Source organism: Parus major, chromosome 1A, assembly GCF_001522545.3.
Source record: "Parus major isolate Abel chromosome 1A, Parus_major1.1, whole genome shotgun sequence".
Taxonomy (NCBI): domain Eukaryota; kingdom Metazoa; phylum Chordata; class Aves; order Passeriformes; family Paridae; genus Parus; species Parus major.
In genome coordinates this window covers 67,600,046-67,617,090 of record NC_031773.1, presented here as the reverse complement: position 1 = coordinate 67,617,090, position 17,045 = coordinate 67,600,046, and positions in this window count along the sequence as shown.

The window sequence follows — 17,045 nt, the reverse complement described above, 5'->3', positions numbered from 1 at the left end:
GAGAAATTATTTCCTTATTTCAAGTTCTCAGTAATTGTGGTGATTCTGATACCGTGTTGGCCACACTCTTGGATGCAGGGAAGTAAAAGGCATATTCAGGATGCGAATGGTGTCATTTATGTTCTTAAACAAGGGAAGTGCAGTAAATAAGGTTATAACACCATAAAGGCAGCCTAGTCTGGCTCTGTGCTATCATCTGCACTCGACAGCTTGTGATAACACTGAGTTAAACCACTGCTGTGGCTGCATCAACAAAGGAAAAGCAATTTTAAATGATAAACTAATTATGCACACAACTACAGCACCTCTGAACCTTGGAAATGAGTCAATTATAACATTCTTCTTTGCTGAAATATCCTAACAAGGAAGCTACTTTAAGCTAAATGTAATCCATGGTTAGCTTGTAGCTGGTTGCTTTTTTTCCCCAAATGTCAATTTTTTGTAGCTCTTCCATCCAAAATTATTTAAAAATATGTCTCAACACAGTAACTGTTTTCAGCTACCAAGGTGCTGTCATCTCTGAATGAAGCATGGTGCCAGAGTGACTTTGCCATGTTTTAATTTTCCCCTTTGCCTTTCCATGATATCAGTGAGAACAAATGTGTTACCAGCAGCACTGGGCACAGATTCCGGCTTCATCTGGCAAGAATTTGGGGGAAATCTACTTTGAGGCACAACTTGGAAGAGCTTGTCCTGCTTTAACAGCAACAACCTTCCAAAACATGGGTTTCCTGAACCCTCTGGATGTGAAAAACCACCAGAAATGAGTGATTTTCAGTCAGCCTTGCAGGATATCCTAAGCAACGAAAGCATTTGCAGCGTGCTCTGTTTATAACTCACAAAGCAAAAGCAGTGCCAGTGTCTTTGGCCACTTTTATTGTGTTTGCAGAGCAGTTACTAAGATGTTCTGTTTTGGAAGAGCTAAAAAAGCTGGGCAATCTCCTCCCAAGCTCCTAAATTTCAGCAGCCAAAGGCTGCAAGGATGTGTGTGTGTGAAAAACAACAGCCCTGCTCAGCTGACTCATTCCAAGGGAAAGCAGATCCTAGGAAGAGTTTCCTTCCACTCCCCATCTATGGAAGGAATGGCTTGGGAAGCTTGGAATGGCTTCTTGATTCTTGAGGAATGTGTGGCAACCAGCTGAAGGAAAACCCAAATCCTTTAAGTTGCTTATTTGTATGTGGAATGCCAAAATTGGCTTTTTTTTTTTTTCTCTTTACTGTTCAGATAAATTCCATTATTGCCTTTTCCAGTCTTGTAGGAATATGGCAAGAGAGGCTGAAGTTTGCCTAAAAATTGATTTTAGGTTTTTTTTATGTCTGGCAAATGGGAAGACTTGTTGTGTGCAGCTTGAGATTCTCAGTGACAAGTATGTGCACAAGGAAGGTTAGGAAAGAGGCATGAATGAAACATTTATGTAAATATAAATCACAGAGGGAGACCGTGTATGGTTTACATCACTCTGTTTTAAAATCAGTCCAGTATCTCATATTTCTGATTTTAGTCAGAATGAAAGGCTTTTTTAAACCTCCAATTAAATCACTCAGTAGAGGGATTACCTCATGCTGCTTTTATTCCTAAATACCCAGACTGAGGCATGACCCAATAGATACCTTTGCACAAAAAAAAAATAAAAAAAGAAAAAAGATGGCAATAACTTCTGCCCACTATTTTTCCTGTAGTTTTGCAGAAAAAAATACAGAAATAGATACAGAAAGAAGATATTTTGGCAAGGATTGAATTAGTCTTGGGGAGATCTTCTGAAGGCATTTATGATCCCAGCTCTCTGTGACAGTCTGTGTAATCCTTGCAATGCTGTACAGCAGCTCTGCCACTAAATCAGTCAAGGGGGCAATTTCTCCACGTGAAAATTTGTTTCCTTTCTTTGGGAAGAAGGGGTGACCCCTGGAAGCTGTTTGATCTTGACACAGAGAGGTGTTCAGGTTCCATTTTGATGAGTGCTGAAGTCTTTTAAATGGCAATTCTTTCCATCTGTGGCTTGAACTTCTACAAATAGGCTGCTTTGCTGAGCTTAGGCACCAAATATTTAATTTGTAAACCAAATTTTACTTCTTTTTTTTTAATTTATTTATTTTTTTGGGGTGGATCTGCAGCGACAAGATTTTGCAGCACATCTTTATTAAAACTACCTTTTCTTATGATCCCATATTTTTTCACTCCCTGTGTCCCTGGTTGGTTCCAGCAGGTAGCTTGTCTGGACTGCTCCCCATGTTCTGGGTTTCAGCATAATTATAAAGAATGCAATCTGCATTTGATATTAATTTTGGGGATCATTCTAGCTTGGGAACTGTAAGCCATTACTTTATAGCAAGTTGTACATTTTGGAGAGCAGAGCTGTACTGAGATTTCCAGCCTCAAGTTCTTTGCCACTCTTGGAGTTCAGGCTAGTTTCTTAGAGAACATGCTCAGAGTTATTTAGTGTTTATTTCCACAAACTTTGCTCAGAGCTGTGGCTACAGGAGGCTTGGGTTTGATGGATGGGCTGCTTAGTGAATAAAGAATTGCCTGGCTGGTCTCACTCAGAGCTGTGGTCAATGTTTGGATGAGCAAGTGGAGGGTTCAGGTTATACAGCTAAAGAGGGCCTGCAAGAAAGCTGGAAAGGGACTTTGCACAAGGACTTTTCACTAGGACAAGGGGGAATGGCCTTAAACTGAAAGAGGGAAGGTTTAGATTTGGTATCAGGATGAAATTCCTCAGCTGAGACATGGAAATTCATTGTGGATGCCCCTCCTCTGGAAGTGCTCAAGGCCAGGCTGGATGGGGCATTGAGGAACCTGGTCTGGTGGAATATGTCCTGCCCATGGCAGGGGGGTTTGGAATGAAAGGCTTTTTAAGGTTCTTTTCAACCTAAACCAATCTATGTTTCTATGTATATAGATATTTTTTGGTTAGCATTGCCTGGTAACTCTGAGCATTATTTATCTGTTAAGACATTTTAAGGTTGCTGATCCTGTGGAATGTGCTTGATGTTCTTTGAGTGCTGCATCCTTAGGAGATCAAACACGATTGAAGGTATTTGAGATATTATGAACCAAATGTTCCTCACTTACCCTGAAACTGCTGCACTGCACAAGCTGCCAGGTCCCAAAGGGAGAATTTGACCTTTGTATGTGTTGAACCACAGTAATTGGGGAGACCCAAGGAATTCTGCTGGACCAGAACTCACCCCAGTCTCTTTAGGGGGGATCATACAATATCCTGAGTTAAAAGGGACCCACAAACATCAGTTCAGCTGGTCCCATACAGGACAGCCCAAGAATGCCACCACCTGCTTGAGAGCGTTGTCCAAATGCTTTTTGGCACTGGCATCTTTAGTTCCAGGACCATTCCTTTGGGGAGCCTTTTCCAGTGCCTTTTCCACCCTGGGGGAAGAACCTTTTCCTAATATCCAACCTGAACTTCCCCTGCCACAGCTTTGTGGCATTTCCCTGAGGTCTCTCCTCTTGGAGCCCTGGGCACAGAGAATCTCAGGTTTTCTGTGCTGACCTGCAGGAGAACACTGTGTTTGACCTGAGGCCGTGGAAAAGGCTTCCAAAATTGAGATTGTGGGTGTGTAGTTTGAATAGAAGTGTGTTATATCACATGGTGGAAAATTTAGAGTTTAAGGTTTTGGGATATAGTAATATATATGTAGCCAGATGGAGTTTTTAGGTCCACAATGAGGAGCATAAGAGTTTGGTTATTGGTTTAAAAGTAAAAATAAATTAGTTGTAATTTTATAATTGGGTAGTTTACATTTAAAAAGCTTTGTAGAGAGAGATCTGGGGCTCATTTTTAGTCTGTTAGCTTGGTGTGCCAAAGAACTCACGGTCTGTGAGGCTGTAATTGAGATAAGAAATAATAAATATCTGAGTCTGAACAAGAATAGTGTCTCTTTTTCATGAATCCCAGCCCTGAGGAGAAGAACCAGATAAGCCACGAGACATTTTACACCGTCTCTGCTTGACAGAGAAGAGATCAGCACCTGCCCACCCTGGAAATTGTAAATGCAGTGGGGTCTCCCCTCAGTTTCCTCTTCTCTGGGCTGAACAGACCCAGTGAACTCAGCTGTTCCTTGCATTCTTCCCATCCAGACACTTCACCACCTTTGTTTCCCTCCTTTGGTCACTTTTTAATGGCTCAATGCCTTTTTCCACACTGTGGCACCCCAAACACTCAAGGTGAGGCCGCCCCAGCCCAGAGCAGAGCAGGACAATCCCTTCCCTTGGCTGATGCTGTTCCTGCTGCCCCCAAGACAGGGCTGGTCTTCCTTTAACTCATCTTTAAAGAGCACCAGACTAAACTGGAGCCCTGCAGTTCCCCTCTAGTGACTGCTTGTGATGGGAATGTGCCTGGGATGTGATGCTGGAGATTCCCAGGGAGTCTGGCATGGCTGAGCTCTCGTGGTCCCTCTCACGATTTGCTCCAAGAAATAAATCATTTCACATTTTTGGAAGGGAGTTTTGTCTCTAGAAATGGATGGTTTCTGAATACTTGCCATTCTAATGAGGTTTTAAAAGCTTACAAGGAGAAGATATTAGGTTCATTGCTAGCCAAGCATCCCTTGCTTGGGTGACAAGTAAAACTGGTTCAGCTGGCCCAAGCTTAATGAAAGATGGAATAACACTTGCAAATATCTCCTGAAGTCAATACTGAAAGTTGTCCTGGTGTTCTGAGGTGTGGACCCCAAGTTCAGTGCTCCCCAAATTTCAGATTCTGGTCTCACAGGTGCACACAACTTTTTCTAAGTCAGTGGTAGCTATATATATATGTATGTATGTATGTATGTATGTATATATGTATATGTATGTATGTATGCATGTATGCATGTATGTATGTATTTTTATATTTTATATATGTATTTTTATATTTATATATTTATATATTTTTATATTTATATATTTATATATTTATATATTTATATATTTATATATTTATATTTTGTTGGATCCTTCCCAGAGTGAGTAGATTGCTGGAGATGTACCTGATCCCCCTGAAGCACCAGAGTTGCATAAAATGCTCCTCGTGTAACCCATTCTGGATTTCATTTACCATAATGCTATTAAATACTGTTTTTTTTCAAAACTTTGCACCACAGAAATGGATGTGATTTATTTGTGGACCGAGGAAAGCACGAAATCTGCTATCAGAAGCCTGGCTCTTTCAGGAGTGGGGGGAAATAAAGAAGTAAACATTGCCACTTTCTCATTAATACAATTACCATAGCCCATCAAACATGTGCTGATAAATTTGAGAGGCTTATACTATTCATTAGGCTTATACATTCATTAGTGTAGCCATCATAAAATAACGAGGGGAGTGTCCAGCTTGGGGAAAAATTCAGAGAACAAGAGCTCACATTATGCAGACCTATGATGATAAATGTCTCCTGTGGCATAATTCTAACTCTTACCATCTGTTATGTCCTGTTGTCATAACAACCTAAAATAAATATTAAAAATAGTCTGAAACTGGGAAAAGCACAGCAGGGAATGTCTGTCCTGAAAGAAAACAAACCCTCAATGTGACCAGGAAATAGCAGGGAAAGGGACTGATGACAACTTCAGGAGATTTAGCTGGGAGAATTTTCAATATGCAGGGGTGGGTGAGAGAAGGATCCCAAACCAGGGTTTATAAGCAGTTGTAGCTGGGCTACCAAAGCACTCTCAGATGCTCAGTGCTGTGCTTCCCATCTGTTTTCAGCTTTGAGCTTGAGAAATAATTTTACTTTAACTGCTGGAAGTTATATATAATAACTTCCAACAGTTAAATATACATATAATATATATACACAAATATGATTTTACATTTTTGAGAGATGCTTGGTTTTTTAATAATTTTTTTTTTTTTAAGCTGAGCTAGAGGGCTGGAACATCTGGAACAGCAGGAACAGCAGGAATTGTTATTCAAAGGGAATAGATATAGAACCTATATATATATATATATATAAAATCTCATACCTACAGATAGGCAGTGCATGAGGAGCTGTTCTGATGCAGTTTTTGCAAGCTGTGTGCATTACACTGGTGTTGATCAAATGATGCCATTCAAATATTATTATAACTGAGTGTTTAGGCCAAAGGCAAGGCTTAAAAAGAGAGCTGCACTTTCATGCCAGGCCAGCACAGGAGCTGTTTCCAGAGGCTTCTTTCTGGAAAATACAAGAGCAAGAAAACTTGGGAAAAGAAAGGCTGAAAGACTGCATTTAGTGTCAGGAGCATGAAGAGTTGTTTAAATAATTGCAAGTGCTGTGAAATAACAGAGCAGTTCAAGAGCCCAGGAACTTTACTCTTCCTGGCAGGAGTTAAATTATTTGGGGATGCCCTGTCTAAAGAAATCCTTGGCTGAAAAATGCTTGGGAAGAGGGAATTCTTGGGAAGAGCAGCCCTGCTTAGGGGAAACTGTTCTGGGTGGGTCCTTGCTTTAATCTAATTCTAATGAAGATTTGTTTGCCTTCCTTGCTGTGTTCCTGTATGTCTTTTAGCATCCCCTTTCATTCCTTTGACAGTCACTTCAAGAGTCATTTCTGACAAGAGAAGAGAAAACAAACTGAGATTTGATGTTAGGCAGTAGCCAGGGAATTTAGATTTATCTAAATTACTAGATATGATTTAGATGATTTAGATATTCATTGCTGCACATCATCCTGTGCTGTTGTGTGAGCAGTGTGTGCACCACGGTGGGCTCAATGCTCAGTAAGATCTCTGAGCTCACAAACCAGGACAGACTGGATATACAAACCAGCCTGGGCATCCAGCTGCCACCAGTGCAAATGAAGGGTCTGTGCCTGGCCTCAAGTGCACCAGACCTGAGGGACACAAAGCAGAAATTTTGTTTGGCCCTGTTGTGGCTGATGATGGGCAGATTTTTATCTGCAGCCCTGTGGTTTGCTCTGTAACAAGAACAAATGCAAATTCTTACAAGGCAGCCAAACCTAGATGCTTTGATTTGCAGGGAAGCTCTGACCCACCAGAACTGTAACTTCCAGGGATAAAAGTCACTTGAGGGCCAGTTACAGCCACTGTATGTCTGCCTTTTCCTAAACACATCTTTTCTTCCCCTCCTCTATTCTCTGCCATCTCAGAAACCCCGGTGGAACGTGAGAATTTCCTATATTTGGCCAGAGTAGCGGATCAGGGCTGCCCTCAGCCTGCTCTGTGTCTGGGAGCTGTGGACACTTCCATGGCACAGCACCAGAGCTTCTGTGCACTGAGTCAGCAGCTTTGGCAGCTTCCAGAGCTGCTGGCAGTGCTCAAAACATGTGTGAATGTCATCAGCCTGAAGCACCTCCAAAGCCTCAGGTTCACCCCCAAATCAACCTGAGGTCTCTCACAAGGCTTCACGTTCTCCCTGATAAGTTAATGATGACAGAAATGAGGCATCTCGTGGGGTGGTATGATCTTATGGTAAAAAACCTTCCCTGTTCTTGCTGTGATATGGGAGAGACCTGTTCCACTTTGTTCTCACTCAGCTTTTCCCTGGCTCGCTCTCCTAGAGTGAGGAAGGTGTGGAGAGCCCCAGGAGGCTTCCTCTGAGAGCTGCTTGAGGTGGTGATAAGGGAACCAACACAATGACCTGTGGGGATGTGACACAAGATATTTCCAGTCTTTGTAGGCACTCCTCTTTGCCCATGGTGGACTCTCATCCCCCTGACAAGCTGAAAATTCCCCCAAATCCCATCTGACTCTCCTTCAACTCATCAAATAATTAATCTAAAGCTCCACTCACTTCATCTGTGCTTCAAGTATTAATTCTACAAAAGGGTTTCTGTGGAGCCCTTAGGAAAAAACATTGTGCAGTCTTCAGAACTTGACTCTTAATTTTTTTTTCCTTGTGATCCATTCCTGTCTGCTTATTTTTGTGGGGAATCCATGCTCATACCAAAGTGCCTTCTGGAAGGAAAGGATTTCCCAGGAGTTCCGGGAACAAGGCAATTACTTGGAAGTCGTGCCGGAAACGCTGCTTGGAAAACACATAGAAAATAATAAAACTTTCCTGCATCCTGCTCAAAGCAGGCTATTATTCAGTATTATATCTAGCTAGATATGGTGGGGATGTGTGTGTATGTGTGCTCAGTGTGCACATTATTTAACACAGATTGTGTGCTTGGCTCTCTTTTCTTACTACTGAAGATAAAATGTTTCCTGCTTTGAGGAATTTACAGCCTAGATGGACACTCCAGGAAGACTGAAAATCCAACAGCAGCAGCTCAAGATGGAATAGCTCATTTTAGGAAGTTTATCTCTATTTCATGATGGTGATGACATAATTTTTACTTGGAGGAGTAGGATTTATGCTGATGTACTTTCAGCTTTTATGCCAATCTCCTTATGTATTGCATTAGACAGTCCCTGCTGCAAAGGTTTGAAATCTCAGCTAGATTAAGATATCTGATCTCTGCTTCCCAAAAAAATTCCACTGTGTTGTCAAGTGAAAGCAGAAAGCTGATGGAAGACATAAAGTGTGCAAAAGGCCTGCCATATTTCACCAGGATTTACTCTGACATCTGTATGTAGCTAGTGGATTTTTTTTGTTTCTTTTGACCCAAGCAGCAGTGTGAGTTCAGCAGCCAGCACTGTGCATCCTCCAGTGCATCTAGAGAATTCAAATGATTGTTTTATGGGTGAGGTGATAGCCATGCAATTAGGATTTCCATCTGTGCAATCCTCTGCTTTGCTAAGGTGGCAAACACATAGCACCAAATAAGTTCATTACAGCCATGGGAGGAGAGCTGAGGTTCAGCTTCCCTGTTTACCCTTTTCCTGTAGAATTTTACTTTTTAAGGAACTTTGCAGATGTTTACAAGACTTCCATATAGCTGCTTCCTGAAGTTATGCCTTGCCTTTAATCAAAACTGAATGTTTAGATGGCTCAGAACTCCCTGTTTGAGCAGAAACCTCTCTGCAGTGAGCTCTGAGCTTCCACCATCCCCTCAATGAAATTGCTGTGACTTCTTGCAGTCCAGTCTTTCACAGCACAGCTTATGTGTGTTTTCAAGCAAACCTGAGCCTTGTTTTCCATTCACTGGAGTTTAGTTTGGATCAGGTTAAAACCTCTGTGTTGATTTGCATTTAAAAGGATATGTGGGTTTGTATTTACTGGAGAAATATGATGTTTAAGGCTGGATTTTTTTGACTGAATGCTATTTTGCATTTAGCAGCCATGTTATGCTGTCTGTCTTCTGAGCTGGAGATGTAGCATCAAACTGTAAATAGCTTCCAAGGTGCAGAAGGCATTTCCTTCCTTATTTCATCCCCTTAAATCTCTTTTTTTGTGCAGGCAGCAAGAGTTTCCACGCTCGCTGTTCAGGATCCTGTGGATCTGGAGAGCTCATGGTGACTATCATTTTATTCTGCTGAGTACTTTAAAAGTTGTAATGAGACTGTGTGGTAAAGTTAATAGAGCCTCCTGGTTATTCTCACAGTACTTGTATAAAATTACTTGGTGTCATGACTTCATATCCAGATGACTGTATAAAATTAGGAATACTCTTAACGCTTGTTCTCCGAGATTTATATTTTTTAATTTATTGGTGCCATGAAAATGCAATCATTTTATCAGGGAGATAACCTGGAACTTTCCCCACGCTGATGAATAGCATGCCAAATCTTTTCAGTGTTCAATAATAAAATTCAAGGCATAACACATTGGACACATGGGAAAAGTTCCCTTTTGCAGATGATTGATGTGCCAACCCTTCATTCTTCTTCCAGCCTTCTTGTGCTTTGAGATGCAGATTATTTTTTTTTTACAGGTCTTTCACAATTTTTTCTTATTTATACTATTTTGAAACTTAATGTTTTAACCATTGAGTTGGATGAAAATTGAATTTTCCCTGCAGGATAATCTTTAGGGCTTTGTGGAGTAAATGATTGTGCTCAGAAAATATCATCCAGCTCGTTACCCTGAGGTCAGGAATAATTAGATTTGTGTATAAGCAGCTTTCCTGTGAAATTGTATTTTTTATTAATCAAGTGAGAGGTGGAAATGAAATGCTAGCATGGTTTTCATCAAGAATGGTCTTTATTCTTACAGATATTTACTGCTTGCAGAACTTCATACTATTAAACAGTTTTGTCAGCCCATTTCAGGAAAGTTGTCATGGCTAAAAAAATGATGGGCAAGCCATTCACATTTATTTGTGAACTACAGTGCTGAAGTGTGCACCCATAAAAAATGGTCCCTTCTTTTTTATAATCTCTCCTGCAAGGCCTCTCTGGCTCTTCCTTTGCCATCAGCCTTCAGCCTTCTTTCATTTATTTACTTTTTTTTTCTCCTCTGAGAAACTAAAATGGGAAAAACTGCATTGAATGTGGCTTACTGTGCTGAAATGACCATGCTGCAAAAGTCAGCCTTTCCCTGCAGCTGGATTAAAAGTCCCACACTGAGGATGACACAGTCTGTCCTCACAGAACAGCAGGATATTCCTGTGTGCCAGCAGGGGAAGGGATGGTTCTGCTGCCTGATGTCCAGGAGGTTTGGATTGAACCCCTCAGATATGGATTTTCTGGCAATGATTTATTGGGAAATGCCAGGAAAAACACTTTTTCTTGTGAACTCCTCTGACAAATGAGAAGACTGGTTCTTTCAGATGCTGGGGCAGTGCTGGTGAGGTGTGGGGCACAGAAGCCAGGTACCACCTGTGTCTTCTTAGAAAGCCAAATTCAGGGCTTTGTGGAGATGTTCACTGGAGAGGGTCTGGGGTTGAGCAGTGTGGGGTGGGCAAGGCTCCAGGAAATGAGGGTGGACTTACTGGACCTGGTATTCTCTGATTTCCAAGTCTGTTGGTGGAATCAATAAAAAATTATTCATGTTATCCTGAGATTAGCTCAGTTGATTAGAGCATGGTGGTGATAATGAATTCCCCACATGGGCCATTCACTTGGGAGTTGAACTGGATAATCCTGGTGGGTGCCTTCCAACCTGGAATACTCTGTAATTCCTCCTTAGCTAAAGCACAGGAAGTGCATGCATGGTATGAAACCACAAGCAAGTGTAATTCATGCTTTGAATAATGTGCTGCTCTGGTTTAGCTCAGTCCTAAGAGGCCACTGAGGCTGATGGGGATGTTTTGCAAATTTGGGGTTCTTCCCAGGGTGGCTTTTTGGCCCTGTGGCATTATCAGAGGCCTCATGGCATGTTCTTGTTATCCTTAGAAGTGATTTCCTTGTGTTCATTGCTCAGGGAAGATCCATGGCTGTGAGCAGAGGTCTGTGCCTGGGCAGTGTGGGCTCCTTCCAGAAGGGACTGAGTGTCCATCAACAGATCTACAGGGTGGCATTTTGTCACAGAAATCTTTAGCCTGGACACTCAGGGAATCACTGATCTGTGTGAGAACAACACTTCATCCCTCCCAGAGCAGAGAGATACCAATCCCTGAAAACTCTGACTCGGTTCTGCTGCCAGCACGAGAAACCTGGGTGGGTTTTGGGATGGAAATTGCTGTTCCTTAAGGATGCTTTTTTTACCTGTTGGTGTCTCTCCATGGCTGGGTTGCCACAATGGCCCAGAGGAAGCTGGTGCAGTGCTGGCAGTGCCTGCCTGAGCTGGTTCAGGGGGAGATGCTGCATCCTCTGGCCACGACAACAATTGTGAGTTACTTGGCACCTTGACTTCCTAGAGAAGCCAGGATGATTGTTTGTCTTTCCCCCCACCCCCCAAAAAAAAAGAACAATTTTGCAGTAAACAGGATAGGCTCAGCATTTCTACAATTTATTAATTGTCATGTGAATAATCTCTAAAGAGAAAAAACACCCCTATATTTTTAGATGTCAGCTACTTGTGATGGCGTAACTGAGGCAGATCAGTTTTGTAAAGGGTCATAAGAATGATCTTCTAAAGGCTGGTAGTCATATTTCACTATAATCTTTGGTTGATATTAATGATGCTGAAGAATTACTGAAAAAAAAAATAAATGCCTGGGGAAAAAAAAAGTCCTTAAGGCAAAGAGTACAAATGGCACCTATAAATGTCTGATACTTCTTTATCTGAAAATCTAGACTGAGTACTCAATCAAATGTTCTCTTCTAGAGATGCAAAACCATGTAGCTTCTGGCTCATCAGCCTAAAATACAGGGCTGAGAGCTATTTTGCAAGGTTCATGTTTCTGCTAATTGTTAATTTGGCGAGCTGGTGATGATTATCAGCAGCATGAGAAGTGACAAGGATCATCTCTGACCCACAAACTGCCTAGACTGAAGAATTCTCTCAAAACACCTCCGTGATTTTGTATTTAAATTCGACTCTCAGAGGTATGTGAGAGCTGCAGAGTGTTTTACCACTGATATGATGTGCCTGTAAGTTGTAGTCTATGCCAAATTAAGCAGCAGTACTTCTGTATGGCATATCCTGTAATTAAATGTGGAACCCAAGCCTAATGTTTGACCTTAAGGAATTTATTTCAGTTGACTGTAGTGTTGGTGGGAAAATGAATTCCATAATTGAGGCTGAGATCTGATGTCCCCCATGGTATTTGAGTATGCAAATACAAAGTTTTGGGAGAAGTCAATTTCTAATATTCACACTAATTTATCATTTTAACAGATATATTTGGATTCCAGAACAATTGTAGGTTAAACAAAAGGAAAACAGGATATTAAAGGATCTGATGGGTCCCATCCAAGCTTTGTGTGAGTCTCTCTCTGCTGGCTTTAATGGAATGTGGCCCACTCTGTAGAAATAGTTCTTGAATTCTTTTCACTGGAAACACTGACAAAAATTAATATACCCCTAAAGTGAAACAGACCTGGGAAACAAAATCAAACTCAGCTCTTGAAATTGCTCAAACCAGAGGAAGTGCAGAAGCGAAACAAATACCATGAGAATGCAAGAAAAAAATTTATTCTTTCAGTTTTAATATTTAAAGTATGAATAACAAAGATAAGGTAAATGGTGGGCTATCTACTAATTAGAATGGTGCTACAGATACAGTGAAAATGGAATTTTTAAATGTCCAGAGCCTTGTTGGAATTGAGAGAGTGGGTATTTGAAAGACATCATTTTTAGGATGGTGCTGGAATGATGAAACTCTTATTGACATAACAGCCTTAAATAACCAAAAGTGTGAAAAATTAAATATGAAACAGTTTTTTTTAAATCTCAATGCACCCTCCTTTCACTGGGAGGAAAGGGTTCCTTGGTGAATGGCATTTTCCTTTGTTATTTTAATTTGTATGGAATTGTTTCCACCGTGGGGTGACTTTTTTTGTAGTGATGCTTTTGGCTTTGCAGAGTCATGCAAGTGGCAATTGTCAGGATATAAAAATTGGAATGTCATCCCAAAAAACATAAAGATAAATATTTTTTCTTTTTTTTTTGCAATAACTGCAATGAATCAGATGATGCAGAATCCCTTTAGGGTTGATTTTTTGCCTTTTTCTGGTTTTTATTTTTGATTTTGGTTTTTTGTTTGTTTGTTTTTTGAGTTGAAATTATTCTGTGTGGAGTGCTATTGTGGGAAATCCCCACTCTTCAAGATGAGAATAGTTTGACTTAAATGGTGTCAATTTAGATTTAAATGCAGTGGGCTTTAATCTTGCAGGAAGGCAGTGCTTTGTGAGAGAGAGGATGTGAAAATTCAGTTTTTCTATGGGTAAAAAAAGTACTAGTGGGCTGTAATAGTACTGAAATAACTATTGGAAGAACACATTTATCTATTTGGGGAGCAAAGAAGCTTCTAGAAGCCTGCTTGTCAGAATGCAACAAGATTTACAGATTTATATATAAATTTATAGAAATTTACAGATTTTTATATATAATATATATTTATACTTATAATATATATTTTATATACAATATATAATTTTATTAATTTAAATTAATAATGACTTAAATGAATAATATTATTTTAATGTATATTTTTTTTAATGGGTGGTTTCAAGTTATTTGTTTGGGGTTTGGTTGGTTGGGTTTTGGGTTTTTTTTGGCTTCTGGTTTCCAATCCTGAACAAAGAAGGCCTGAAAATGTGTTTGCTCTGAACTCTCCTCAGCTGTGATTTGCAGCACAAGGTAAAAAAACCCAGAACTTTGCACATGTGGAAGCTTTTTGTGCCTGTTCAGCATGAAATGAGCACTCATGGTACCATTGGAGCTGTGCTCTGAACACTTTCTGGACAAACACCAAAAATCCTGGGGGTTTAAAGTCAAGGAAAATCACCTTGCAGGAGTAAATGCAAAGTGAAATCTGCATTAGATCATTTATTGCAGCAGGTTCTGGTTAGGAAAAAGAAGATGTGAGCTGCTCCTCCACTGTAAACATTCCAGAAAAATATATTTATTGAGTTTATTTATGGGCAGTGCTCACCACTGAAATATCATTTCATTGCCCTCATGCCTTTAATGGAAAAATACAAATGTTTTTTGTCTTTAGAGTTTTGCAAGTGAGGGCACACCGGTGCAATTAATCTCGGGCCTAAATTGTTAATATAACTAAAATAATGGGGTTTTCTTCTGGAGAATGCTACTGTTTTTGGCAGGTTTTCTTTACAGAAGTGAAGTAATGAATGTACTCTTCATGTTTCCTTATTGTGTATTAAATGTGAAATTAAATTTTAAAAAAATCTCTTATGCATGGTTTTTCTGACTTGCAGCAGTGTTTATCTGGATTTTGCTTATTCTGGTAAAGGGCATATTAATATTAATATTAATTTAATATTAATATTAATCCCATCAGTGGCCTCCTTCTGTCTCAATCCCCCAAATTCTGATGAAGAATTTCACTCTTAACAAGAAAATTCCATTGAAGGTTTAATTTGGGGGAAACGAAAAAAACCTAACCATGATTTCTCTAAGTGAAATAAAAACATTGTGTCCAGTGAAGTTCTCACAATTTGGCCACTGCCCTCTGCCTCTGCAGCCCCTCACAAGCCCCGGGAATAATTCAGATTTTTTGTTAGCTGGGCCACCTTGAAGAAGATCAGGAGAAGCTGAAAGACCAGGCCTCAAAAAAGAGATTTTTAAAGCCATTAGTTCTGGAAATCTTGAGAGGCTGTGTCTTAGAATTTCTGAAAGTAAGGGTTTGGGTTTTTTTCCTAGATAAAACAAAAAGCCTGTTTTATTTTTGAGATTGCTTTGGTCCTAAAATTTAGCAGTTCTCAAAGGAAAACAGTGTTTTTATAGGGAGGAAAAATATCTGGCAAAATACTTGGCATTTTATTTCAATATTTCTGACTGGAATTTTTTTTTGTTATCCTAAAAAGAAAATAAAGCAGCTTGAAATCTGAATCCTACTTTTGCTGCTGATGTGAAACCTAAAAATCAATTTACTTCTTCTGATTTTTGGGTATTACTACGAGGCCACTGACTGGAGGAAAAATCTTCTATAAAGATTTAACTTTGATGGACCTTTGCAGACCTGAAAGATGGAAAATTAGTTTTAATATTATCTCTGCCACATTTGCAGAGATAATTATTGCAAATACATTATTTGCAAATAATTAGAATTACAATTATTGCAAATAATCCTTATTGTAAATTGCAAAAAATATAATTATTGCAAAATATTTTATATATTATAACTATGTTTATATACACTTATATATATTATAATATATAATATATATTATATATAGAATATATTTATATATTATAAGTATCTATATATATATATATACTTTGTGATATTGCAAATTCTCTTTGCAATATCATTCAAAATGAGAACAGAAAGATAATTTAGAGAAAAATGCTGTAACCATCAAGGCTTTAATCTACATTATTAGTGTGGTTTCCCTGGAAAACAAAAGCAAGCTGACAGCTTTGACTCCAGGAACTCCTGTGCACAGTGAGAATGTCTTCTGGTAGATGTTTTGTGAGGTTTTTGCCAGTCTTGAAAATGTTGAAACTTTGAAAGGAGCCTGAGGCTGGAAAGAGTGTTCTAAGTGAAGAACAAATGGAAATTCAGAGGAAGGGAATAAACCTGATCCTGGAGAGCTTTCTGGAAATGCAGAAATTCTGAGGAGGAAGAGGTGTCTGCCTCTTCAAAGCCACACTTGTTAGAAATGAACTATTCAAAGTGAAATTCCACTGAGCAAAAGGAGCAGGAAGAGAACTGATGTGAGGGAAGAGAAAGGATTTAATTTTTTTTTAAGGGACAGAGCTTGTGCTGGTCCTGCAGAGCCTCTTGTGGAGATACTTTCCATGATCAAGGAAGTGAAAAAGTTGCAGGGATAGGTGGTTCTCCAAGAGCAAGGGATGGGAGGTCCTCATCAACTTAATGTGCACATTATTTGTTCACAAATGGAACAAACTTCGTTTATCCCTGTTGAAAATACACTTTTTATAGCTGGGTGACCAAATGGCAGCACCTGTCATTTATCCCAAGCTTTGGAATTTTGATGTATTGGAATACAGATGTAGTGGAAGATGATTTTCCCTTCCACATGCTTCCTGTCCTGATGCACGAGGGAGAAACCCCTGTTGAAGGCAACAGGGATTCTGTCCCAAAGGTATGAGGAGTTTTTTTATTGTTTAATTATAGGGAAAAAAAGGAAGAAAAGCTCATTGATGATAGAAGCAGGAGCTTGAGTTAGCAGGGTTGCAAGCACAAAAGACGAATATGGTAGAGTTACAAAGCTCTCTGTAAAATCATAATGTGGGTTATAAAGCTCAGACCTAGGAGCCAGCTGGTGGTGACTGGTGGTCAGACATTGGGGTTGGGTGGGTGGCTCTAAGGATTGAGCCTGGTGAACCCAAAGCCATGGAACTCGAAGTTCAGTGGAGCAAAAATTCCTTACTGTTGTATGAGAAACTTGGCAGCCTCAGGATGGCTTCATTTCCATCCCATGGGATGCTCCAGAACCAGGGAAAAACCTACTGACACTGCTCCTCCTGCATGGAAACAACAGAGCAAGGCTGAAACCATAGTCCCACAGCAGATCTCCACCTGTTCATCTCCTGACCTGTGAGATACAGTCACAATTCTCAGATCTTCAGAAACTCACCAGAAATTCCCCGTGGATGTGGGACATCACAGCTGCTGGAAGCGCTCTGGGCCAGTAGGCCCAACAATATTTGTTGTGTTTGTTGTGTTTGTTGTGTTTGTTGTGTTTG